Here is a 27,592-nt window from a genome sequence, read left to right on the forward strand (position 1 = left end):
TGATGAGTTATGGCCATGCGGCTTGCATTTGTGTTACAGCCTAGGGGCTTGTGGTTTTGCGTTGTGTTATTACACCCGGAGGCTTGGGTGAGGCTTTAGGGGTTGGAGGAGGCCTCAACTATAGGGACCCCAGAGAGTGTGGGGTGCCCTAGCGCCAAGAGGGCGCATTATCTACATAGCGCCAGGGAAGGCGCAGCTCGCACACCAGTGTATGACCAACTGGCAGCGAGGAGCGCGGCCAGTGGGTCGCGGGCGCAACCCGAAGGTTGCAGACGGGGACCTAGACCCCGGATTGCGTGTGGGGGAACATAGACCCTGAAGGCGCAGCTCGCACGCCACTGTGCGAGCAGCTGGCGGCGAGGAGCGCGGCCAGTGGGTCATGGGCGCAACCCGTAGGTTGCGGACGGGGACCGAGACCCCGGATTGCGTGTGGAGGGAACATAGCCCCTGGCCCCAGGACAGGGGCGGTATTACTGAGGAGCCCAGTGTGGGCGCGGCGAGCCCCAGAGAGGGGGAACGCCATTGTACGTTATTGAGTAGCCCAGTGTGGGCGCGGCGAGCCCCCAGAGAGGGGGAACGCCATTGGGTTTTATTGAGTAGCCCAGTGTGGGCGCGGTGAGCCCCCCAGAGAGGGGGAACGCCATTGTGTTTTATTGAGTAGCCCAGTGTGGGCGCGGCGAGCCCCCCCAGAGAGGGGGAACGCCCTTGCACGTTATTGAGTAGCCCAGTGTGGGCGCGGCGAGCCCCAGAGAGGGGGAACGCCCTTGTGTATTATTGAGTAGCCCAGTGTGGGCGCACGGGCATAGCGAGCCCGGCCGCAGGCTAGTGCGGCAATCCCCGTCAGACCAAGGCAGGGCGCTGCGGTTGCCCCTGAGAAGACAGGGAGTAGCAGCGCGGGGAGCCAGAGTCAGGGAGGGTATCCGTGTGGTTGGCCCATAGGACCGGCAGGCCCGCTAGAGAGTCCCTGAGCGGAACCACACTGGCAGGGCACGAGAGAGGGAGCCCAGGGTGGGCCACATTAGAGAGGAGGCCTGGGAAGCAGGTGTATAGACCGAACAACGTCCTTTACATCTGCGAGGCTTGGGGCGTGGTATTAGGGGCTGGTAGGAGCCATGCATAGCCCATAAGGCTAGGGCGCTTGGGTAGCGCCCATTGTACGGGGAGACCCACAAGGGGTCCAGGAGCTGACAGGCCCAAGGAAACACAAGGCAGCCTCCCTATTACATATATTCCATCAAGACGTGGCGAGCGAGAATGGAGGGTGCCCTCGGGCTGGAGTAGCACAGTGAGAGAGCCTCAAGGAGATCACGGCCCTCCGCGAGGACCCCGCCGTGACACTGGACATAAGGAAGAATTTCTTTACTGTCTGAGCCCCCAAGGTCTGGAATAGCCTGCGAACAGAGGTGGTTCAAGCACCTACACTGAACACCTTCAAGAGAAAATTGGATGCTTATCTTGCTGGGATCCTATGACCCCAGCTCACTTCCTGCCCTTCAGATGGGGAACTGGACTCAACGATCTTCCGAGGTCCCTTCCAGCCCTAATGTCTATGAAATGGAGACATTTTGAAGTGTTTGGCAAATGCTCCCATTTTTATTAAAGAATGAAGGTGAGAAAAACTCTCATTTAAAGGGTTGGGTGGTGAAACAATGGAAAACAATCTCTCCCCCTTTCCAGCAAAAAAAAAACAAAAAAAAAAAACTGCTTCATTAATTATAAGGCAAGAAAAGGGAAAGATGAAGATCTGATTCTTTTATCTGGTAAGGAAGTAAGTTGGTTTGGGGATGGCAGGACTGCTTTATTGATCAATGATTCACCTCATTAATTCAGGTTAGGTTTGTAATAGAATATTTCTGGATTTATGACTAAAGATTCCTGAAACTCTTCAATATGCTGTCTGGGGTGAGAAATTTATGAATCTTTTTTTTCTCTTTCAGATACACCTGAGGGTAATTAGGCTAAAACATCTAAACATGATCTCTAAAGTGAATTGGAGTTTTGCTGCTGATTTCACCCACAAATAGAAGAAAACATACATATGTCCTTGAATTGGAGCTGAAAAAGTAATCTCATATACCTTCTTTTCCAACTTCTAGTCTAGGACACAGACTAATAGCTACTTATTCATATTTACATTACCTTTGCATGCCTGAAATTCAGTGAATGCTTAGCTGAGCGTAATGGTGAGAGAAAACAGCTGATGCCAGATGCATTGCTCCCCTTCTAATGCATTATTTAATTTCTAAATCAGTTTCCCCCATCTGAAATGGCACTTTCTAAAGATTTCAGGGAACTCTGGGAATGCAGGGTTCCTATTATGATGTTTTATTTGGCTTAGCTTAAATTCAGTGACTTAAAAAATTTCCCACATACCTGCAACAACAATTCCTTCAGCTTATCTTTGCACCCCCCCAATCATACTTATATATATCCGTGTTCCCCTCTGAGGAACATGAAACACACATCTGCACTAAACCTGAACAATGAGTCAACTCAAAATGACTAACCAAAGCTAGAGAATGATTTCCCAAGCCTGTCCTCAATAGCATGTGCTTCAGAGAGATGCTCAGTGGCCATAAAAAGACAGGAACACAGGGAATCTGTCTCAAGTTATATTCACATCACCAGTCTGCCATCTCTTTCCAGCCCAGTCTGCTTAATTATAGGATGCCTTCCAGAAAACCCAAACAGAATTAGTGAAATAGAATTAACGTGTATAAAGCTAAAATAGGCTTTGTGACTTTTTTGCTATTTATTTCCCCAATGTGCATGCATACATTACTTCCCTGTGTGACTTTCTGCAAAATAAACATGTAACTTTAACATTTCCTACCCTAGCTTTTAGTTGGTCAGGCTGTACAGTTTTTGTTCTTTTCACTCTTTTAGTATACCCCCTCCATCATTTTGTTACCTTTTCCTTGAATTTCATCTAACTAAAATGAACATTTTTTAAATACAGATATTCCAAAAGTTAATTTTGTGCTATGTGATCTCACTGTCAACAGAAATTATCATCTCACTGCTCCTCATGTGATCCAGAAGTGGAGTTTAAAATGCAACTGACTATTTTATCTCGATTCCTCTGCCCTGCTTCAAGCCTATAGCCAAATCCACTGGCTATAATTAGCTTCCTATGTTTACAGATTTCAAAAAACAAAATGAAAAAGAACCGTTATGAAATTCACCTTCTGCTACTTGTGGGTCTGCTACAGCTGGGAATTTCTCTTACCCCCTCCCACTGCTGTTCTTTACTGTGCTGTGCCTGAGTCTTCTGGCCAGACCTGATGAAGAATGTCTTGCATTCAAAAGCTTGTCTAATTCTGCTATACAGTTGGTTTAATAAAAGACATCACCCTAAAAAATCCTTGCCCTTAGCACATAAAGGGTGGCTTTTGTTAATATGAAGAGAAGAAAAATAACATCCCTGAATGTGGACTCTGTGGCACACAAATGAAGCACTTCTGAAGGGTCACCCAACCAAACCAAACCAACACTCTTAGCTCCTTTTCCTTTACAAAGCAGTTAAACTCCATCTAAAGAAAACCAAATCAGTTTCTGTGATAAGCGAATAATTTGTTCCACCTTTTTTATGTGGGAATGTTGGGTCACCTCTCACCTTTCCCTAGGTACAACAGGCTAAATAAACTCTTTAAAAGCTCATAGACACAGTCTAGACCTTCAATAGCTTTAGCTCCCTGTCATAGCTGAAGAACAAAACTTTGGAATATTTCAGTGAATTTCTCTGGCACTGCTTTATTTTTTTAAAGGTCTCTCATTTTGGGTTCCTTTTTTTGTGAAGAAACTTGTTTGAAGGTGCCCTTGTAATTGTGCATGGTCACATATAAGAACCATTTCAAGATTTCTGTAATTTTCTATTACCATCAATCAATGCAACACATATTAATTAAACACTTTGCTGTGCTTTTGCATGATTTATTAAGTCTTCCTTCATTAATGTGTTTGATCAGAAAAGTAATTAAACAACGAACAGTGGCAGCAACACATACTTTGCATTCATTATTTAAAGCAGGGTTTCCTAGAATAAAAATGTGATAATTAAGGCTTGAACTGCCATGGATTTCACTTGGCATTGTCAAATTATCTCTGCTGTTGGTAGCAGTAATCCTTGGCTTTACCATATATGAACAAACTATATATGACAGTAGTAAAGAGGGGACAGACTGTGTTTCCTTCCCCCTACCCCCAATACTGACACTTGCAGTAAATTACGTACAAAGAAAGACAGAGCTGTTCTAGATAGTAATGGATATATCTATCTCTGAAATTGAATGTAGCCTGATTGAGTGCATGTGGAGTAAGGTAAATAGAAGAAAAACATTGTAGGTTATTTCACAGAGAACACAAAGTTACGTAAACCAAAAGAGATTGGATTATACACATCATCATCTTCCCACAAAGCTACCAGTGTGTCCCCCTCCCATCCCGAGTAAGAAAATTAGCATATCCTTCTTCACTCAGTAAAATACCCGCTGGACAACAGGAACCAAACAGGATAACCATAGTACTCAGAGATTCATAGTCAGTTTTCTGTTACCCTCTTCAGCTTCATGTTCAAAACGTCTGCATTCCAGACATGATATTCTTTAGTTTTTACAGTTAAAGGAAGTTGTCACACTGTTTTACAAATACAACAATTAACATTCCTGATTAATAAGGATACACTGCTTAATGGTAGAAAACTATCTTCAGTAGTTACGTATCTGGCAGAAGATAATTATAACATCAAGCAAAGTTGAAATCCCGGCTCTTTTGATGTCATTGTGAATTTTGCAACTGCCTTCAAAAGGCCCAAGGAGTCATCCACGCCAATTTTTTTCAGAGCAATTTGTATTACTTGTTCTTTGAAATGCCTTATTCCTACCCTACTTTGGCTCATTTTCATATGCTTTATCAGGTCTTCCTGTTAACAAAATATCCCAGCTATTAGGTATTGAAACCATGCAGACACTGGCCCTTAACTGTAAATTCTCTCCCTTGTTTCTATACATTTTAGCTTTAGTTTAATATAATAGTGAAGTAATAGGTTTACATTGCATTCATCCTGAGTTCTTCTGAAGGTATGCTGGAGTGGCTGAAGAACCAAAAAAAGGGTTATGTATTTCAAACCAACACTGATAAATAGGGTAGAATGGAAAACTTCCACTTCTAGTCTTCATTACATGTTCAAATATATTAAATGTCCCTTTTCTCTAATGTTATAGAGTCTGAGAAAATAATCCAGCAGCCTCTTATTTCATAATCTTGATAGATTCCCAAATTGTGGGACCCTGAATATTTTAAGAAATACTACTCTCCTAAAACTATGCACTCATTTTAGTCTCTGTTATTAAAATGGATTAAATCAGGGACCATTTCTTCTTTCCCCATTTTTAACTACACTCCGACTTTGGCCTTCCATACAGTCATAAACTACTTGGAGTGAATTTCGTCTGTGACAGTTTCAGATATTGCTCAGGTCACCCTGCAGCTGTACCAAACTACTAGCTGATTATATCTTCAACCAAATGGACGTTCTCAGAAACGTATCTCTGTAATGGGCCCTGGACCATTTTAAGAGATGTGAAGTTTCCACGAGTAAGGGGTAAAATTATAAATTTAGCATATGGTACCCTATTATATGCTATCTAACCTAAAAACAGAACTTTTCCTTCTCCCTGAATGACTTAGAAACTTATCAGCCTGCATCCATCACTCACTTTTAGCTGACAACCATGTATTATGCAAATCCCTGTACTCTGATTGGGAACAATTAACTATAAGACAGCAGAGTGATTTTTAGAATCAATTTATGTTTATTGCCTAATAATTCTATACTCAAAAGCAGATCATCTGCTGACCCACTCCACCTTGGAATATCTAACTCTCTCTAGTGTAAAATGATTATTTTATTTCCTGTCTTCTTGTGTTCTGTTTTTTCCAAGTGGTTTTGTCAGTAACAGAGAGAGCTTCTCTGCTTTCACCAGAAAGCAAAGCATCCAATATTCATTTTAAAGAAAGGGAAAGGAGAAAAAAAAGAAATTAGATGTCAGGTATTATAAGAGGAAAATGTGATTTTAAAACAGCTTAAGCCTTTGATTCCCATTACAGTTACAATATTGTTCCCATTGCAATTAAGACCTTTGCAAATACAAATATGCATTTTCTGCAATCTATTATCACTGCTATACAAAAGTATAGGCCAAGTGCCATCAATAAGAGCATGGCCTGATTTCCATTACACATAAAATATGCCTGTATGCAGTACACTGACAAAATCCTATTGTGTCACTCCACAAATTGAAAATACATGACATTTAGTAATATTTTAATTTTGCGTCAAAATAAGCCTTACTATCATGTTCTATATTGTTTATAGAACTGTATATAACAAATGCTATACTATCCTGTTAGGGCTGTGCGAAACAAAATCATTACGTTTAGACTTCAGTTTTGCCATTTTGAAGGGACAGTGTTTCATTTTGCTGTTTCAAAGCACTGTTCCCTTTCATTTAATCGAAACGATTTAATTGTTTCGACACTGTTTCGACATTTCACCCACAGGCTATAATGGGGAATCACAAAAATGCCTATACCTTTGTCATTTCTTGCCTCATTCAGATAAAAAATTGCAGGGATGGAAGCCCCTTCTGAGGGCATGAAGCTTGCCAAATTTCAAGGAAATAGGTGCAGGGGTTTCTGGGAAACTACCTCAAACTGTTCAAAACATAACTCGTATCACTTGGTGGTAGCAGCAGTCTGCTGTCATCCTGCACACAGATCTGGGGGCCCACGGGGTTGTGCCAGATTCCTCCCGGGGGCACAGACCCCCAGATCTGCATGCAGGATGACAGCATGCTGCTGCTGCTGGCTGGGGCCAGCTCCAGCACTTGAGTCTGCCCAGTGTGGGCTGCCCCAGGCAGACTCAGGTGCTGGTGTTAGTGCTGGCCCCAGCCTGCAGCGGCAGCCTGCTGTCATCCTGCACACAGATCCGGGGGGCCTGCACCCCCCAGGAGGGGTGCAGGGCTGTGCCAGACTCTTCCTTAGGGGCAAGGACCCCTGGATCTGAACACAGGATGACAGCAGGCTGCCACTGTCAGCTGGAACTGGTGCTTGGTGCAGCCCACACTAAGCGCCATGAAAGCTGGTGCTGCCACTGGCCCCAGCCAGCAGCAGCAGCATGCCATCATCCTACACACAGATCCAGGGCCCACGCCCCACAGGAAGAGTCTAGCACAGCTCCAGAGCCCTTCTGGGGGGGTGCAGGCCCCCAGATCTGTATGCGGGATGGCAGCAGGCTATCACTGCCAGCTGGGGCCAGCACCAGTCTTCCCAGTGCTCAGCCCAGGCTGCACTAAGCATCGTTCCCAGCTGGCAGCAGCAGCATGCTGTCATCACACATGCAGATCTGGGGGCCTACGCCCCCCAGGAAGAGCTGGGAGAAGCAGTCAGAGAGCTGGGGGAAAGATTGGTACCTGAACATTCCCCCAGCCCCCTGTTTGATTCCCCCAGCTCTTCCCGGGGGGCGCGGGCCCCTGGATCTGCTCGCCAGGTTTCAGCAGGCTGCCGCTCCAGGCTGGGGCTGGCGGCAGTACTGCAGTCTTCCTGGTGCTTGGCGTGGGCTGCACAAAGTGGCTGCCACTGGCCCCAGCCTGCAGCAGTAGTTTGCTGAAAGCCTGCATGCAGATTGGCCCCTGGGAAGAGCTGGGGAAATGATCAGAGAGCTGGGGAACCGAACCCGGAGCTAGATGTCAATATCAGTACAGTCCTTTCCCCTTTCCCCCACCTTCTCCTTAGTTTCTATTTAGCTGCAAGAAAGCCCGGCTTCGAAACGCAAAACATTTCATTTCTAACTCATTTAATTTCAAAGCTGTTTTGAAACCTTTCATTTCATTTCAATTTCACTGTTTCGAGCCTGAAACAGCTTCAAAATGAAACACACGTAGAAATTTTGCACAGCCCTACTGTTTACCCTTTTTCTGTCTCATTTGTAAATTGCAGGTGCAAGCAATATTTCAGATGAAAAGGAGACACTTTGATCAATTAAGGCTTTGAGTCCTCCAGCTCTATGGCATGTTAAATAGCTATTCTACCTGCTTACCTTTGCAAGCTGACCAGAGTTTTCTAGACCCTTGAGGCACCCCATTTTCATATATTCTGGGAGCTGCCATTAATTGGCATAAAGATAAATAGGACATTGTACTTTGTAGCAAAATTATAAGAGTCTTTCTTCATTCAATACACAGCTTCCGTTAACTTCAGTGAAGATTGTTTCAAGGCTGTGTTAGTAATTATCTGAAATGGAGACTTAACCAGCAAGCTGCAACTGAAAAATTAACTGATAAGTAGACAGACATACTTCTTCCTGACCCACAGACTCTTGCAGGTTTCATCGTTCCTATTTCTACTGATGCTAACCCTATTGCTCCTCTTTTTTCAGCTACTAACCTTCCATCAAGCTTTCAGTCTCTAATGCCTTTTGAAGACTATTTGTGTTAAACTTCAACAAGTTATTCTTCCTTATCTCAGAAATTTGTTGAAAGACTGATTGTGGATGCCTTCCCCAAGAGGGCCCTGCAAACTGAATGCATCATTTTAACCTTTGCCAGTTTAGCCAGAGCAAATTCTGCCTGTGCAGCTCTAAGAAAAGGGATTTTTGCTTGTTATATGTATCACAACTCATTCAGAGGTCGGTGACTATGAAGAACTACTCATTGCCCTATAACACTCCCTTCAGCCTTGCTTTGAGATACACTGAAGTATTAGAATGAACTTTAGCTTGCATCCCATATATTTTGCCCATGATTCTTTTACTGCAGTTCAAAGCCAGGGCCTTCAAAACCAAAGCTATATGTCAAACCATACTATATCTCCTATCTTACTGACTTATTAGTCCCTAATATTATATTTCTACTACCTTGGTAATACTGCAGCAGTAAACAAACAACATTTTGGATGAGATCAGAATTTCAAGTTAATCTAAGAGCTATAAGAGCCTTTTGGTAGCTATATTTTTGTGGATTCATTTCTGTGTGAAGGAAGATTTCCAGTACTGGATATTTAGGATTTTTTAAAGGTTTTATTAAGTCAAGATCTTACAAGGATATTAATTATATGGAAAACCAAGAAACAAAACAAAACAAAAAAACCCACAGAGAACTTATAAGAACTCATTTGCTTAGCAAAGAGAGAAGAAGAGTGCTTTGTTTAGGAATAGTGAATCCTGAAACTGTGCAGGAGTTAGTGTCCCAGCCGCCTGCGAAGGGTTCGGGATTGAGAGTATGGTCGAGGGTAGAAAGGTAAAAAAGATTTATTGACTTAACAAAAATACAACTACGCATAGTAACAAGACAAACAATGACAGACAAAAGCAATTTGCATCGGCAACTTATCAGCAGTCCCCTCTGATGCCTGATACACAGCAAGCTTCTCTTTCCACAAAGTTCAGCGAAGTCAGGTGTCCCTGAACAATACTGTCCGAAGGGGTACTGGGAAGGATCCTGGCATGCAGTTTTTGGGCTCCTCGAGGTCCATGGGCCCACTGATCCAGGCAACAGCTAACTAATCCTTTTCACAGAGCTGTATCTCCGTTCTGAATGGTTTCCAAATATTCTAGCTCCTTTAAAGCTTCTGAATGGTTCTGATAACGTACAGCCACTCAGATTAATTTTACTTCAACTGTCCTTAGACTGACCAATTAGCAGTACAAGCCTTGCATTCCTTTGATAAGGTAATTTTAACTATGCCACAGGGCCTTACTACTTCAAGGCTTTGCTAAATGTACTAGGCTTTACTTTATACAAGGCTTCACTACATCTTAAACTTTAATTAGGCTTTTAGCAACAACATATAGCTTAATATCTAAACAAATACAGAAAAACACTTGATATAATCTACATAGAGCCTTCAGCAAGCACCTATATCACACAGACATAATTTCAGCTGTCACAAATTAGACTAGATTACCTTTCAGGTCAGTTCCAACCCTGTAATTTTATAATCTAGAATTACCCTAAAAAAGTTCTCTCTGGAAACATAGTCTCTCAGTGTACATGGCAGAAAAGGGCAAGCTGCTAATGACTGATTAGCAACTAGGCAAGCGATTTCTCTCTGAAAAATCTTAGTTTTGGTGTGTGTTTTATAAGCTCACAGAACTTGTCACATAACAATAGAATCAGGATCAGTCCAAGTTCAGACACTCCTAACAATGCCGTCATCAATGTAAGGAAGATTGACAAGTCAGCTTAGCTGGTCAGAGCACACACAAACCAGCAACAGCCATTAGGAAGGTCATTTCTCCTGTTTGCGTGATTCCACATTTACTCTTTTTTAATTAGACACTGTCTTCAGTCCAAACAATAGGGAGACAATAGCCTTTATTTCCTGTCAAAGTTATTTTAAATCACTTAGTTTGTGTCCTAAACATTTTATCTTTGTCAGTGCCTAGTTGAACCCCCAAGGCTAAACACCCAAGAGCCATCAAAACAATGATATAATTTATTCTTGAGGTGTCCAAAAATCAATCTCCAACTGTTTGGTATGGAAATAAAATGGAATATGTTTTGCATTTGGCTAATTATCAAGACTGAAGATGTAGGACTGCAAAAGGAACCTCAGAATCCCCCTTTATTACGCATGAAAAAAGTATATTATACCAGAAAACTAAAATGGCTAGTTCTGCTACAAGGGAATTCCCCACAGCCCACTGCTAAGCAAAGTGAATTTTTTCATCAGCATTTGTCAGGGAAGCTTCAAACTATTTTAATTTCCCCAAGGTGATTTTATAATCATGTGCCAGACCCTGGCTAACAAACTGCATTTTTGCAGTTTGTACCACCTTAGTGTGGTGAGCAAGCTAGAAAATGGGCACATCTGTCCCATGTCAATTCACTCCACTTGGCAATTCCTAAGCTGTCACATATGCGCACACACATGAGATGTATGTACACACATTCACACGCACATCTGGACTTGAAGATTTTAGCTCTACAGGACTGTGGTGAAGTAGGGATCCCTGGCTAGCCACAGCTAGCTCCCCACCTGCCTCTGGGCATGCTGCCCACCTGTCTCACCTGCCACGCCTTGCTGGTAATTAATAAGAGTTGTTAACTAAGGCAGGAGGCTGCCCATTGTTGCACCCCAATATTAGGGGGTATCCGTGGCTCTGTACCACCATGGCCCAAGCCTCACAGATGGCATCTCAGACAGTCAGCTGAACCTTCACCTTCGCCCATTAGTTTTGGCCCCCAACCATGAGGAACTTTTACTTCCATAAGCCCTGGCCCTGTCTCAGGCCCAGTCAAGACCCTGAGCTTCTGTGCTTATCATGGGCATCCCTCATATTGGGCCCCTGGCCCTTTTGGCCCTCAGGTCCTGGCCCCAGCATTGACCAGTCAAGTCCCTCAGTGGGTTCTTCACCTCCTGCCTGCACTTTCTGGAGTGGGGTTACCCATTCCCAGCTCAGCTGCTCCTGGGAGCATGCCTGGCCGGATGGGGTCTCTTCCCAGCTGGCTCAGGCACTTCCAGAAGCTTACCTGGCCTCTACTCCTCCCTGGATGTTATTCCCTATGCACACACCACGACTAGTGCTCCAGGGTCTCACAGGGGACTCACTCCCCCCACCCCCACCTTGAGCAGCAGGTCATTGTGTTTGGCCTCAGATGTTGCTCTCTACCCACCAGAAGGTGAGGGCTGGGGTTAAGGTGCCCCTACTCGCCTTTCACCGAGGTGATCATTGGCCTGGCATTTCCCGGGGGCTCCTGTGCCACTGAGAGCACCACCAGACCACCCACTCCCAACTTGGTGCAGTTTTAGGTCATGCCCAGGACCAGGAGCCTCCAAGCCATCCCCTACTGCTCCTCCCTTATATCCAGGATGATACCAGTGGCCTTGCAGCCAAGCAATATTGCTGCCTCCTCTGCCAGCAGGGAACTGATCTGGTTATAATGGCAGCCAGAGATCTAAAATGGCTGCTGCAATTAGGCACCTGCTGGCAGCTTGGCTCAGGTCCTTAAAGTGGCAGGCACCTACAGTGCCCTGCCACAAGGACAGATCCTATTCCATTTATTGGGTGTGTACGTGGTGTCTAAGTCAATCCCATTTCTCCCTGTTCAAGCCCCAGAAAAACCATTAATACATCTACTTTTGTAACACACTATCATCTGAACCTCAAGATACAGTCACAAAAAAGCAATGAGGAAGAGGAAGACACACCCAACTTTTGTATTAATAGTTTTTTAGGGACTTGAACAGGGTGGAATAGAATTGTACTTAGGTGCCTAAGTCCATTAAGGAATAGAAGCTGATCTTCCATCGCTCTGTGAAAAAGAACCAGGTGCAATAAAAATATTGTCCAACAGGCATGCAATGAATTCCTGGATCAGAAACAGCAAAGTAAGTAAGGACTTGATTTAGATATTAGTTTTGAATATTTCAATTCCATCATGGGTTATCCTTTGCCTTGTCTCTTCAGCTTTAAAACAACTTTTCTTCTCTTCTTTTAAGACCTGTTTTAATATAAAGATCCAAAGCTAAGGAAGGAGTCTATATACCTTCCCAGTGCCTCTTTAATTTCTCCTTCTTGTGTAATGCAGCGTTGGCAACATTTTAGCAACAAGAGGCCAAGTTAATGCAGCATTGTCTGAAGCCAGGCTGCCACTTGCTACCCAGCCTCCACTTCCCCAGCTGCTGATAGCTGGCAATCACCACCCTCTTCCCTCCACTGATTACCATTGACTCCCCCCTTGCTGATCACTGCCACTGTCCCATCTTGACAAGCAAGATAAAACCTCTTTGTGGGGTGGAACTGGCCTGCAGGCTCAGGTTGCTGAACCCTGGTGTCATGCATAGGAAAAAGAGTGCCATTTTTCTCAGCTCTCACCTCCTTTACAACCCCAAAAGAAAGAAAATAACTTGGAGCATAGTGACCATTTCTTGTCTATGGAGTTCTGTGAAGAGGACTTTAAGTACACCTCATATTTTTCATGCCATTCAAGCCTCCTCCGTATCCACAACAGTCACTTCAAAAAGGCAAGTCACAGACTCCTTTGTGCTTATGAATTTGTGCCCAAGCAACAATATACTCGTTACTGTAATGCTGTCAAGATCAGAGTGTATTTTTTGTCTCCAAAGTTGTTGTACTGTAGTATCAGATGTCTGCCCAGTTAACAATCCCCAGACTCAATTCAGAGAAGATTAATGTATTGACAAGTTTTCAGAAAGCAAAAATAAAAAAAATAAAAAAAAATTAAAAAACAGAATTAAGGTGTGGTTGAAAGGAAACTGCTATAGAAAACACTGCTTCACTGGATCTAAATCAAGGCACCTGAAATCTCACATGGCAAAGAATGCTTTGTCTGACCTAGGCAAAAATAAACTGCAATTTTTTGTGCTTCTGTGACAGGTTCAGAAGGCTGTATGCTTGTGTAACTGGCATTCATTTACGTATTGCCACATTCTGGTACAGAGGTGTAAATACCATCAGTTATTGGTGACAATACAATTTCAGGTCTTTGCTTTATTTGCTTTTATCACACCTACTGAATAGGACACAAAGGCATAGACATGTCCATATAAAGCAAAACCCGATTTCTTTTTATATACTCATATTTTAGTGGGTTTAGACTGGACTAGGCAAGTGGGACTACTTATGACATTAAGAACAGGTTCCCTATCTTTCTGAGTTCAGGCAATGCAGAAGGCATACTCGGAAAAGTGAGTTTATATCTGGTTTATTTTTATATACTTACCCAAAATACCTGCACCATTTTTCTTTGCATCTTAATTGAACACTGACATCTCAAGGAACAATTATAATTTGATTTTCCATTCCTCATGCCAAGGCCATCTCTAAATTAGAATTTACAGGTGGGATGTTGGATAAAGTTACCTCACTCTACGTAACAACTATGGACTTGTCTAGATGGGAACTGAAAGGTGAGAAGTCAGGTAGTTTGATCTAATAAATATCTTTTAAAGGACAAAGTAAGCACCTGTTGTTTAAGAACTGAGAAGCTGAAGCAGAGTCAACCAGTTGAACACATTTTGAAATACAGTTGCTTGCCTTGCGTAGAGCATTAGAAGGTGTTTATTAGATCAATCTATAGAATTCAGTCTAACTTCCCTTAAAATCTTTGCTCAGACGAGCCCATAGTTGTTACACTGTTGTATAGTTGTTCAGTATCCCAAATGAAAAATAAAATAGTGACTACAACCACCCTTTCTGAATAAATTAGTCTGTAAGGATGGTGTTGTACATTCATTTAACACATACTAAATTGCTTGAATGTGTTTGAAGTGCCAATGTGGCATTGAAAAATTGCTCCCTTTCAGACAAAGATTATTTTGGGATAGTCTCAGGAAATACCTTTTGCATCTGATCCTGACATCTACTAACTTTTATACATTATAACATTGCAATGACTTGCAACTGTTGCAAGAAAACTTGTGACTACACCCTGAACGTGCGTCCCCACAAGCACACATGTATGATTTGTGGTGCTTCAGGCCACGTGCCACACATGCAGGCATTCGCCCATTGGAGATCCCAATGTCCAAAAAAACCCACACTTGAAAAAAGCAGGGCAGTACACATGATGGTGTGTGCCACCCAGAACTGGAGCATAGCCACACAGAGCCACACACTAGCTGTCAGCCAGGCTCTGCATGCCCAGATCACTGCTGCTGGATCCCAAGAGGGCCACCAGGACCTCAGGTAAGGCTGCTGGGGCCAGCCCAGGCACTGAGCCCAGCCTCCTCTACCTCACACAGAGCAACTTGCCAGAGCGTGCATGCAGGGGAGTTCTCCAGGGAAAAAAAAGTGTGCCACTGCTAGTTGTCACCAGGGAATGCACATTCCTGCTTGTGGGGACATGCCCTGAAGTACCACTCTGCCCTGTCTTCTGCCTGACTTCAGTTTAACATGGCTAACTACCTCTCACTTTTCCGTACAATGAAATCATAACAACAACAAAAAACATATATCTTTGATACCACTGAATTGTGAAAAATATAGACAGACTGCCTTCTCGCCAACATTTCACCCTTCATTGTTTGCATGGCTTCAGCAGATTTGCTAGCAAATCTCCAGATAAGTGCCATATGGGGGATGTGGGATATCTTAGAACATAAATCAGGAAAAAAAACTGTTAAAAACATAGATTAAAGACTAAGCTTAGGAAAGGCAGAGTATAGACTAAAGGACCTGTACCTTGAAGTGCTTTAGATCCAGGGAGCATTTGGCAACTTGTCTCACAGGCTGCATCCACATAAGCATGGATGGTTGATTCCCCAGGGACAAGAAGCATACACCGGTGCAACATGCCCTCTGGTGCACAGCTGGTTACCCAGGGTGGAGTAGGGGAGGTTGGGGCCAGCATCCTTACCTGGAGGTCTGGGGGCATCAGGGAGCTGCAGCCACAGTACTTCCACAGCTGGAGCCTGGCTGGCAGCCAGAGCATGGCTCCAGCAGGCCAGGCTCCAGTTTTGAGTGGCACACAGAGGACAGGTCTACAGCGCCACATGCTGCTCAGCCTTGCTTGCCTGGACACAACCACAGAGGCTGACATTTTTTACCACTTCTAATTAATAAGGCTAACAGGATATCCAGTGGTCTAATAATACCTACAGATCTGCTGAAGTTAATACATTTAATTGGAGTCTCTTACACTTTCTCTGGTCCCAGGCACAGACACCAAGATTATTTCTAAAATCTGTTATATGTAGATGAAGCAAAAGATATATGTTTTACTAGTAAATTATCTCTATTTGTTCCTATGGAGAGGACAGAGGAAAAAAGTGTGGAAATATTTTCAGGTGGTATGGCAGTGGGTCATAAAATAATTGCAATATGATGTCCTGACATTCTGGGGGCAAGTCTTCATTATATTAACACAATGACGCAATGAGATATAAAGTCACAGCATCACTGATTTTGTTGTTTTTGGAGTCACTTGCCAGTCAGCCAAATGACTTTCAGACTTGCATATCAACCATTCCTTTACAGCTGTCACAGTATAACACATTATGGATGTCCTAGCAGTGATAGCCAAAAGTAAGGATAAAACTAAGCTCCTCCTGTTCTAAAAGCAAGTCACCGTCATTTGAGCTAAAGGAGACTTTTAACTTTAACTATTGTATAGGGGACTGAAGACACACACTTAAGCAGACCTGACATTCTGTGTCTTCTTAGGGAAAGGCAGTCATCCACATAATCCAGCACGTGTTGTACCTTACATTTTCATGCTAGTCAGCACAATAAAAAGCACCAAAGAGGTTGATATGCTACCAGTTATACCCCTGCAAATTTTGCACAGTGAAAAATTTTGGTCACTATGTTATTATCTAAAGCAACCAATTTTATAAATGGGAAAACCAGCTTAAATAAAAGGGGAAGTGGTCCAAAGTAAATGAATCCATAACATTTCAGCTTCAGTCTTTTCACTTTACATGGATTTATACCAATTTTTTGTAATTTCATTTTGTGTATGACTCACACCGAGGTCCACTGAGTTTGCATGAATGCAGTAATTCCAAGCAAATTCAAGGCATTCAGTCAAACCACAGGGATTTTCTACCAAAATGTTTTCATGCTTTTGACGGAAAAAAAAAAATCGCCAGGGCTAAGTACAGAGGTTCAAAAAGCCTGAGGCAAAATCGATTCAGTCTTCATAGGCTTTTTTAAAGCTGTGTAGATTGACCTGATGAACTAAACTGATGTTCAGTGTTTGGGTGGCCAAGACAGGCAGAAGCCTGCACTGGCTCAAGTGAAGAGCCTGGGGGCATTCATGTGCACCACCCCTCATGGCCACACTGCCTAAGGTTGCTGAACCCAGCACAACAGCAACTCATGCCTGACTGAGGGGTGGGGGGGGACAGGTTAAAGCGGGATCACTTCAACCCCAATCCCTTCCCTGCCCATGCCTGTGAGAAGCTGGTGGGGGGCAGAGCCAGTTTGGGGTAGGTGTTCCTTCCCCCAACCCCCACCTCTCACAGGGAGGGGGCAGAGCTGAGGCATCAGGGGTGAAAAGCCCCCCTGCAGGGGCTTCCCTCTCTGTGCTATGCACACCCTGGCTGGGGGGACCAGTGCTGGGCTGTGGGGGTTGCCCTTCACCTTCTGCCCCACACCTCTCCCAAGAGCTGGGAAGGGGCAGGGCTGAGCTGATCCTAGCCCAGCTCACTGAGCTGCTGAGTAAAGAAGGGGGAGAAAAAGACTCTGCCATGAGGGCTTTCCCCCTCCCCACACCATATCTGGGGGGCCGGTGCCTGGCCAGGGGGTGCGTTACCCCTTCCCTGCCCTGTGCCTCTCACAGGTGATGGAGCTGGGGAGGGAGCCAAGCTGAGTTGATCCCAGTCCAGCTGTGTGTGGTGAAAAGCCCCCATGGCAGGGACTTTCCATCCCCTTGTACTGTAAACCCCAGACTAGGAGGGCCTGGGGATCCATTCCCCTGTCCCCATCCTGCCGGGCTAGCAGGCTCAGGCAGGAAGCTGAGGCTTTACTGCCTCAGCTCTGTGACAGCTGGGGGTGGGGCCAGCCCTCCTCTGCTGGAGTATACAGCACAGGCCAGGGCTACAAAGCATCCTGGGATGCTGCAGGACTGTGAGTTAACTTGAATCTAGAGGGGATCTGGGACAGACGTTTCACAAACCAATGTGACCTAAATTAGTTAAGTCTGATACTACATCCATCCAGGTTTATCTTAAACAGTTTTGGCCATTTTGAAAGTGGTCTATGTACACTGAGCTTCTGTTGTGTTACAGAGTTGAACTACTTTCCAATTACTGACACCGGTTTGTGTATAACTTCTTCCCAGCTGCCTGGATTTTCAGATTTAGGGTCTCTAAAAAAGTTACTTTCAATTAACCTCCCAAGCTATATGATCCATGTTTTAAAACACAAAACAGAGTTTTGTTAGGTTTCATGTTTCAGTGAAAATATCCCATGCCGTTCTCCATCTCCAAAGCTCAGGTTCTGTAGGATGTCATGACATTATACCCATAGAAGGTAGCAAGGAATCTTATTAGGACTTTTGGTGTTTATAATAGCATTGTTTCTTTTAATCTACAACAACTTTGAAGTCTCTCCTGGCAAGTAAAAAAATGGCATATTTCCCTCAGTATTTAGCTTATTTGTATATTTATTTATAATTTTATAAATACATTTTGTATATTATTTTTCTGATAAAGAAAAAAAGCAACACTCACTAAAGAACAATATGATTTTAAAAAAAGGTTTCCAACTTAACAGTTATAGTAGCACACAGAATTTTTGCTCCCAGGCTATTGCTAAAGGTAACTCAAAAGGTTCTTTTGACAGCAAAATCTTCACAGCATAATAAAATGAAATCATTTAAGGCAGGCAGTCACAGACTGTAAAGAATATTGCATATAACACAATGACATTTAAAGGGGCTTCAGAAGTTCTGTAAGTGATGCCGACATCTAAGTCAAGGCATTGGGTCTCTAAGTTGCGACCATACGTTTTAATATTTTGCTTGAATATGACATTAACTCCCTTGGGCATGTTTCTAGATCATAAATTCATATAAAATCAGAAGTTTAAATGGTGTCAAGATAGATACAAATGTGCCAATGTTCTGAGAGGAACTCCTAGGATTTCACATCTCTTGCAGAAATTCTGTCACCAAACTAAGACAATGAGGGTGACTTCTGTGTTTCTGATAGAGTTGCCCCATCTCTGAACAGTATTAAGCTATCACCAGAAGAAGAACTCATAAAAATATTTCTGAAGAACACATCTATTTTCCCATTTAATTTATCCATCTTCTACCTCATGCCTGAACAGTAGTTTCATAGCACCTAAAATAAGCAGGTATTTAAAAATAAAGGAAGAAGTCAGAAGAAGGTTATGACTTCATATCTTCCATAGTCTTGGCCCCTTTGCTCTACTTCAAGTTAATAATGTTTCTGTATTCTTAACAAGCACAGAACACTTTCTCTTAAGAATGTGGTAAATGTGTTTGGAGCAAAGAGCAACTTAAAGTAATATGTGTATGCTTGCCACCTGGTGTTCTTCTTTCCTAGACTATGAGAAAGCCAAGAGGAAGAAAAATGAATAGATTCCTCTTTCATCACCTCTGTGCACCAAAGGGGGATGGAACAGCATTTTTATAGAGAGGAGAGGCAATAGATGGAGCCTACAATCTTTCAATGAGATTTATTTCACTGAAACACTAGACAGCTTAAAATCAAGCGGATATTTTCATATATCATGCCTTTATAAAATGTAATTTTGAAAAAGAAAGAATTAAATCCACTCTAATGTTGAGCTTCTGGGATGAAGAGCTATCTCCTTACTGGGCGGAATTCCAGTGGTGTAACTAGGTGGGACAACAGGGGTAGTGCCCCCGCTCCTGGGTGTTGATTTGGGAGGGGCTTAAAAAAATGACTGCCACTGTATCTGCAGATGTTGTCAGAGGTTGTGGTGGGCCAGCAGGGGGTGCTTCTGGATTGAGCCACCCACCTCACTGCACCCGACCACCTTCCAGGCTCCAAGTGCCTCGCTGGGTGCGCCTCATGTCTGGCTAACCCCCTTCCTGGAGCACACCCACTAGCCTGGGGTAAAAACTGCCACCACCCAGGGCTGGGCTTGATTTTGGCTCTGTGTCCCCTGGGTAACACAGGCCTACTAGCCCCTGAGGGTACTTGACTCACTTCAAGCACTTGGGTGGTGCTTCCCTCAGTTGGAAGCACAAGTAGTGGTCTCCCTTAATCAGGAGAACCAAGTAGACACCAAGGCATAATCTAGACCCACACCCAATAAGTCTCCCATGCTAGGTACAAAGGAGGCCTAGAGTCAATGAGGATCTAGTCAGGGAACTTCTGGAGGGACTGGACATATTTAAATCAGCTGGTCCTGACAATCTCCACCCCAGAGTGCTGAGGGAATTAGCAGAGGTCATTGCGGGACCCCTGACACGGCTTTACAAGCACTCATGGTGCTCTGGTGTGGTGCCAGAGGACTGGAAAAGGGCTAATGTGGTTCCCATTTTCAAAAAAGGGAGGAAGGAGGACCCAGGGAACTATAGGCCAGTTAGTCTTACCTCGATCCTGGGTAAGCTTTTTGAGAGAATTATCCTGGTGCATGTCCACGAGGGGCCAGCAGAGGAGATTAGGCCTAGGGGCAACCAACATGGGTTCATTAGAGGCAGGTCCTGTCAGACCAACCTGGTGGCCTTCTATGACCAGGTTACAAAATCCTTGGATGCAGGGGTAGCAGTGGACATAGTCTTTCTGGACTTTAGGAAGGCCTTTGACACTGTCTCTCACCCCATTCTCATTAAAAAACTAGGGGACTGTGGTGTCGACCCCTCACAGTCAAATGGGTTGCTAACTGGCTGGTGGGCCACACCCAGAGAGTGGTGGTAGATGGGTCTTATTTGACCTGGAGGGATGTGGGCAGTGGGGTTCCGCAGGGCTTGGTCCTCAGGCCTGCACTGTTCAACATCTTCATCGGTGATTTGGACCAGGGGGTAAAAAACACCCTGTTCAAATTCACAAATGACACTAAGATGTGGGGGGATGTGGGCATGCTAGAAGGGAGGGACAGGCTGCAATTGGACCTAGACAGGTTACAGGGGTGGGCAGATGAGAACAGGATGGGTTTCAACACTGACAAGTGCAAGGTACTGCACCTGGGGAAGAAGAACCAGCAGCATACCTACAGGCTGGAGAACTCCCTTCTCATCAGTGCAGAGGCAGAAAAGGATCTTGGTGTCATTATTAATGCCAAAATGAACATGGGCTGACAGTGTGGGGACGTGGTCAGGAAGGCCAACCATACCTTGTCATGCATCCACAGATGCATCTCAAGCAGGTCCAAGGTGGTGATCCTCCCCCTCTATGCAACATTGGTCAGGCCACAGTTAGAGTACTGCATCCAGTTCTGGGCGCCGCACTTCAGGAGGGACATGGACAACATGGAGAGGGTCCAGAGGAGGGCCACTCACATGATCAGGGGTCAGCAAGGCAGGCCCTACGAGGAGAGGCTAAGGGACCTGAACCTGTTCAGCTTCCACAAGAGAAGGCTGAGGGGGGAATCAAGTGGCCATTTACAAACTAGTCAGAGGGAACCAGCAGGCATTGGGGGAGTCCCTGTTCCCCTGAGCACTACCAGGAGTGACTAGAAATAACGGCCACAAGTTGGCAGAGGGTAGATTCAGACTAGGCATCAGGAGGCACTACTTTACTGTCAGGGTGGCTAGGATCTGGAACCAACTTTCAAGAAAAGTGGTGCTGGCTCTTACGATGGGGTCTTTAAGAGAAGGCTAGATGAATACCTTGCTGGGATCGTTTGACCCCAGTACTTTTTCCTGCCATGGCAGGGTGTTGGACTTGATAATCTGCTCAGGTCCCTTCCAACCCTACCAACTATGAAACTATGAAAACTTTATTGGTTACAAGGGGTAGGGTTGGAATAGGGTACAGGGTAGAGCAATATTAGAAAAATCCCATAGAGCAAACTGGCATGGCTGGGTAGCCTTTGATTACGCATTTGAGTTACTGCAAGCTATATATTTAGGTAGATTTCAGGTAGCTTACTCACAAATATCATCCAGAGGCAGGTGGAGATTCCCTTTGGAGGCAGGCAGTTCCTTGATCATGAGTTTTGAGAGAGAGCGCAAGTTTCAGATGGTTCAGCTCCTCTCTCTGAGTCTTCCTCATGGCTGCTGCCCCCTCCTGGGCAGTCCTTAACTTATATAGCCCTTGTGACCTCATTTACCTGGTCCAATGGAGGCCAGCACCTGTTGGCTGTCAGCCAACCAATTTGAAATGCATCACTAGTTGCTGGGCAGACTGGCAGTTCCTAGCTCCCCAGGGAGCCCAAGCCCCTCACCCAGGTATGTGATGCCAGTCACGTAGGCAGAGGGAGCAGGTTTCCCCCCTCCCTCAGGAATGTATCCAGCTTAGGTTACCTAAAGAGATAGGGTAAGATGCGTATTTTCTGCTGGCCCATCCTAACCAAATTGTCACAGAGCAGAACTTTTTGGGGAGAAACAGAGGTGGCCTTTTGCCACAGAGGTATGGTGGCAACCGCAAGTCACCCCTGCTCCCTATGTGTGGCAGCTCCCCAGGCACCCTGAAAAATCCTGTTTCCTTTTGCACATTCCAATGGCAGATTTGAAACCTAAGGAATGTTTTTGGCACTTATACATGGGTTGCATTTCTCCCTGCAGTTTAGACACATAAGTATGTATATGCAGACTGAGCATGCCACACACTAGCTAGATAGGTATGCAGCTATATACCATGACCATTCTGATTGTGTACATGGGTTTAAGTCATAGCTAGCCTAAAAGCCATGACCGATCAGCAGAGATCCTGGTTTTCTCTGCTATCAAAAAAATCCCCAATCTTTTTATTTACAAATATAACCAAAAACCACATTTTTCAGTGTTTAAAATGAAATGCCACTAATATATGTGTAGCAGCATTAAAATTGCACTTACCTGAAGGGAGAAGAAGGGCTGCCCTGCAGAAGGACAGTGTGAAGAGACAGATAGTTTATTAGTTGATGTATCAATGTATTTATTTATTGGTTCCTTATTTATCTGCATGATTTATATGCATCCCCCTGGTGTGAGGTGTATCAGAGAAGCATTAACCCTTAAGCCACCATTCCCAGGTTATGTTTGTGCAACATTATTGATTTGATTGTATTCATTATATATTAACATGTACATAATTAAATTCTGTGAATAGTTTTATAATGGTCTACAAGACTGTTATAAGGGGAGGCTCTCTGCTTGGGGACCCTGCCGCAGCTACCCAGGAAGCTGAGCAGGGCCACTGACTGCCGAGTACCCCAGGATCCCACTATTCAGGTGCGGGCATGGGTAGCGTCGTTCCCAGGGTTATATATATATATAACCACATCCCCCCACAACTTAGTGTCATATATATATATATATGACCCTGGGAACGACGCTACCCATGCCCGCACCTGAATAGTGGGATCCTGGGGTACTCGGTAGTCAGTAGACATATATATAGTGGGATCCTGGGGTACTCGGTAGACATACACATATATATAATTATATTAACTGACTAGTTGGTAATATATAATATATTATATATATAAAAATTATATTAACCCTATTATGTTAACCCTGGGGACTACACTACCCACACCCGCACCTGAATAGTAGTATATATATAGTAGTGTTTCATATTGATCACGGAAAAATGTGGATTTTGGGTTACTTCTTTTAATTAAAAAATTGGGGATTTTTTTTTTATCAGAGAAAACCATATTACCATATTTGCCCATAAAGTGGGAGAACCAGGTTTGAGGCACCACTCAGATGGGTTTTGAAACAGTATCTTTCTCTGACTTCCCGGCATAAGTACCACACTTCAGCTTAGGCATTATACATTTTTACTCTAGTGTTCCTTTTTGAAAATGGACCCAGGAAGTTGAGTGATGAGGAGATCCATGAGGCTTGGAGGAAGAGTGCAAGCTAGAGCATTTATGGCTCAGTACATTGGCTGCTAGTTTGAAAGAAAAAAAACAAAACAAAACACAAAACCCTTGCTTCTAGCCTGGCCTCTTGGTCCCACTAGAGCAGAAACTATTACTTTGTGTTCCATCCACTTGATACATTAAATGTCAGGGGCAAGGGCTCTACTTCAAACACTGGAAAAGGGTGTGGTTAGTACCCAATTCCCGTGAATACCTTTGCGGGTCCCAACTATCCTAAACAGAATGGAGAAGGGTGGTTTGAAATTTTTTTTTCCAAAAAAAGGCCTAGAAACACAACCTGAGATGTGAAGGACAAATCAAGCCTTTCTGGTTCTGATATACTCATAATAACAATCTTGCTGTGAAGGCATAACCTGGAACCGAATCCTTCTCCAGTAGTTTTGCTGGCTCTGCAGCAGTACCCAGAGTGAAAAGAAAAAACAAAAAAACGAAACAATCAAAAGCATATGTTTGCCAAGGAAGTGCTAGAAGCAGCTAGGACTTAGAATATACACGGGGCAGATATGTGCTGAGAAAGCAGCAACAGTTTTTATACAATTTTTTTTTAACCAAATCTACACTCTAAAAGCCTGAAATACCTTTCTGCTCAGCATGGGCATGCTACTTTCTGTAAGACTGGGGCTTGGAAGTCTTGCCCCGACTAAAAGAGGCCCCTCTTATAACTGCTGTGAAGTCCAGTGGGTCCTTTCAGGTTGACTGTTATTTTCCATACTTAATTTCAGTTATTGTACTTATCTCCTGAAACACTGAGGTTTTTCAGGGCAAAAAGGTGTAACCGATACCAAGGAAGTATTTCGGGAAGAAAGAAAAAGACAATGACAGCCATGTCTCTACCAGCTCTGGGAAAGAAAAAACAATGAAATGAAGTCAAAAGATGCAAGCATCTTTGTAAGTAAAATGAACAGTCTGATCCAAGCCTTTAGAGCAGAGGAAGTAAGTACTGTGTTAACATGTCCCTAGAGACAGTCATTATCTATAGCTTATTTAGCTGAGGCTCATGTGCACTATGATCTGCATTTGAATATAAACAAACAAGTGCACATATGTAGAGCAACATTTCTGAATAAAGTAACTGAATATTGATGTTTTTTCTGGTAATCTTCCTTCCCTCTTCCCCCTCCCTCCCCAGTAGGGACTACATGAAAACAGAGCAAAAAAATACAAGCGGACATAATATGATGTACTGATGAAACATCCAGCTGCTCATATTAAAGACTCACACTGAAAAAGTCATGCATGAAAAAGAGCATTCAGCAGATAAACAAAATCTGGCATTATGACCTTTTGTTAAGGCATTATGCACAAGTGTTTATGATTAAGGACCCTTCCTTCCATCTACTCATAGACTTTCCATTAGTTTCAAAACACTATTCATAGGAAACGCACGAACAGAATAAGGACAGTACAAGCGGATGGCAAAGTAGGTATTCTTCTCTACCAGCAATACATAGGAATTACCAAAGGCTGTGCAAAATGGCTATGTTTTGTTTAGGTTTCATTTAGGAGGACAGTGATTTGTTTCAGTGTTTCAGATCACAGTTCTGTTTCGATTTGGCCAAATTTGTTTTGGAGTGTCGACACTGTTTCGGAGATTCATATTGGCCAGGGAGAGGCAGGCACAGCTGGGCAGCTGCAGGCTCTCCTGAGGCTCCTCCAGCTGTGCCTGCCTCTGTCCCAGCAGGGGGAGCTGTGGGAGAAGCCCCCATGGCTGCCCTGCCTGACCTCATCCCCCACCCAGCCCCAGCCTCCCAGCACTTTAAAAAATAATAATAATAAAGCCCCATACTCACAGGTTGCAGCAGCGCTGATCAGGGCACCTGAGGGCTCATGGCTGAACCCCCCCACACAGTGCAGGACAGTGGGGGGCAGTGGGGACCTTCCCCCCCCCCTTGCTTGGCACCCGTTTGGCAGCTGCCACATCATGCAGGTGCAGCATGGCTTAGCAGGATGCCGTGTGCTGTCTGGGAAATGAGGCAGCTCCAGCAGTCAGCTGAAGCCTGGCACTGCTCAGCCCCAGCAGCCCCAGCTCCCAGACTTTTTTTTTTTTTTTTTTTTAAGTGCTGGGAGGTTGGGGCCAGGCAGGGGATGGGACCGGGCACGGCAGCCATGGGGGCTTCTCCTGTGGCTCCTCCAGCTGTGCCAGCCTCTGCCCCAATGGGAAGATGTGCAGGAAAAGTCCCCAGTGTCTGCCCTGCCTGGTTCCATTCCCTACCCGGTCCCAGCCTCCTGGTACTTTAAAAGCAGGGCTGCAGTACTGAGCCAGACTATTCCCAGGGGGCGCCTCCAAAACATCTGATATAGTTCGGAAACATTTTGGATGGTTTCATTTTATTTTGGAGATGTTTTGTAGCCTTCTGTTTCATCTTGGATTTGGTGTTTCAGGCACTGAAATGGGCTGAAACACCTCCAAAATGAAATGGCTGCTGAAATTTCACACAGCCCTATCAGACAGTAATCTATATAATCCAGTACACTGTCTCCAACTGAGATAAGTGCCAGATGTTTCACAGGAAGATGTTTGAAAATCTGTCATGGACAGCTACAAAATAATCTGCTCATGGGGGCAATTCCTATTCCTTATAGACTAGTGGACAAGAATAAAGAACTGGAAATGGACTGCCTGGGTCATAGAGACAGTCCTGTGTTTTAAAGGCAACAACATCATATAATTCCATCAATAAAGTTGATCAAGTGGGATAATTTTCTTCCTGAAACAAGAAGGTTCCTGCCTCTTCTTTCAAAAAAAGAGAGGTTCCCCCTTCATCTTTTTTTAATCCAACCAAAGTCCTGACATGAAGAATGTCTTATGGCAGTGAGCAATGTAAAAAATATATTTTCTACTATCAGGCTTTAAATCTGTTGCCATTCAATGTCAATGACTGTCTCTGTGCCTTATGCTATCCTAGGAAAACATCCTAATTCATGTTCTCTATGCCTACTATTTATTATTTTGTCCACTTTTGTTATACCTCATGTGACTCATCTCATGTCGAACTGTTCTGCCTAAGGAGTACTCCCTAAGAATTTCAGAGGCTTTAAAAAAATCAACTCCATATATACCTGTTTATCTTTTTCTCTAATCATGTTTTGCACCTCTCTCTGAAATCCTTGCTAATTCTTCTATATATTTTATGAAATTCTGTATTTTCTCACATACAATACACAGCATCTTCCAAAGACCAGCTGCTAGGAACTGGAGTGTGCATTGTATAAGAGAAATGAGTAACAGCAGGTTCTGTTTCTAATATATAAAACCAAAATAAAATTTGCAATGATCTATAGCAAGCAGAAAAATTAGCAGACTTGGCTCCTTAGCTGCTGTTACTCAGTTACTTACTAACTTACTTCATTTCAAAAACAAAATACATATTATATTCCAAAGCATGTTGTATATGAGAAAATATGGTATTTTATTCAGCAGTTTCATGTGAGGCTGTGCCATTAACTTATATAATGGCATGATATTTTCAGTCTATTTTCTACTCTTCATACACTCCAACATACTGCTTATATTTTTAGACCATTTTTCACAAAGCTGTCCATAGTAATGGCCATATCTCCTACCTCAGGGCTACTCTTAATTTAGAATCCAGCACTGTTCGTGGGTAATTAAAATTATTCCTCCCAGCAGTTTGCTACAAAACCACCAGAGTCAATGGGAAAGTCTCTTTTGCTTTCAGTGAGACCAGATCCAGAACATGTTGCTTTACATTAACTAGCCTTGTATTTCATCTTCCAGCATGGTTAAAAAAAATTCAGTCACTCCACCAGTTGAATTTCTTGGTGAGAGAGATTCTAGATTTTACAAGGTGTGCTGACCTTCCCAGAGTAGCATACGCGTAATGGTTGGGGGGAAGGGGAATGATAGCAAAGTTCTAATGCTAATGCTTCAAACAACTAATTTGAAATAAAATGTTTCACAACTTCTAAAACTAAAAACCAGTTCCAATTTTGTCTTGATATAAGTCTCCTAGAGATCTCCAAACAGAGCTAACCTATATCTGAAATGTATACCCTGAACAATTTTGGGGTTATACGAAGACAACCTTTTAAAGTACTGTATTATTTAAATGTTCGAATAACTCACTTGCTTAC

The sequence above is a fragment of the Alligator mississippiensis genome, chromosome 1 (genome assembly GCF_030867095.1).
Source record: "Alligator mississippiensis isolate rAllMis1 chromosome 1, rAllMis1, whole genome shotgun sequence".
NCBI classification, from domain to species: domain Eukaryota; kingdom Metazoa; phylum Chordata; order Crocodylia; family Alligatoridae; genus Alligator; species Alligator mississippiensis.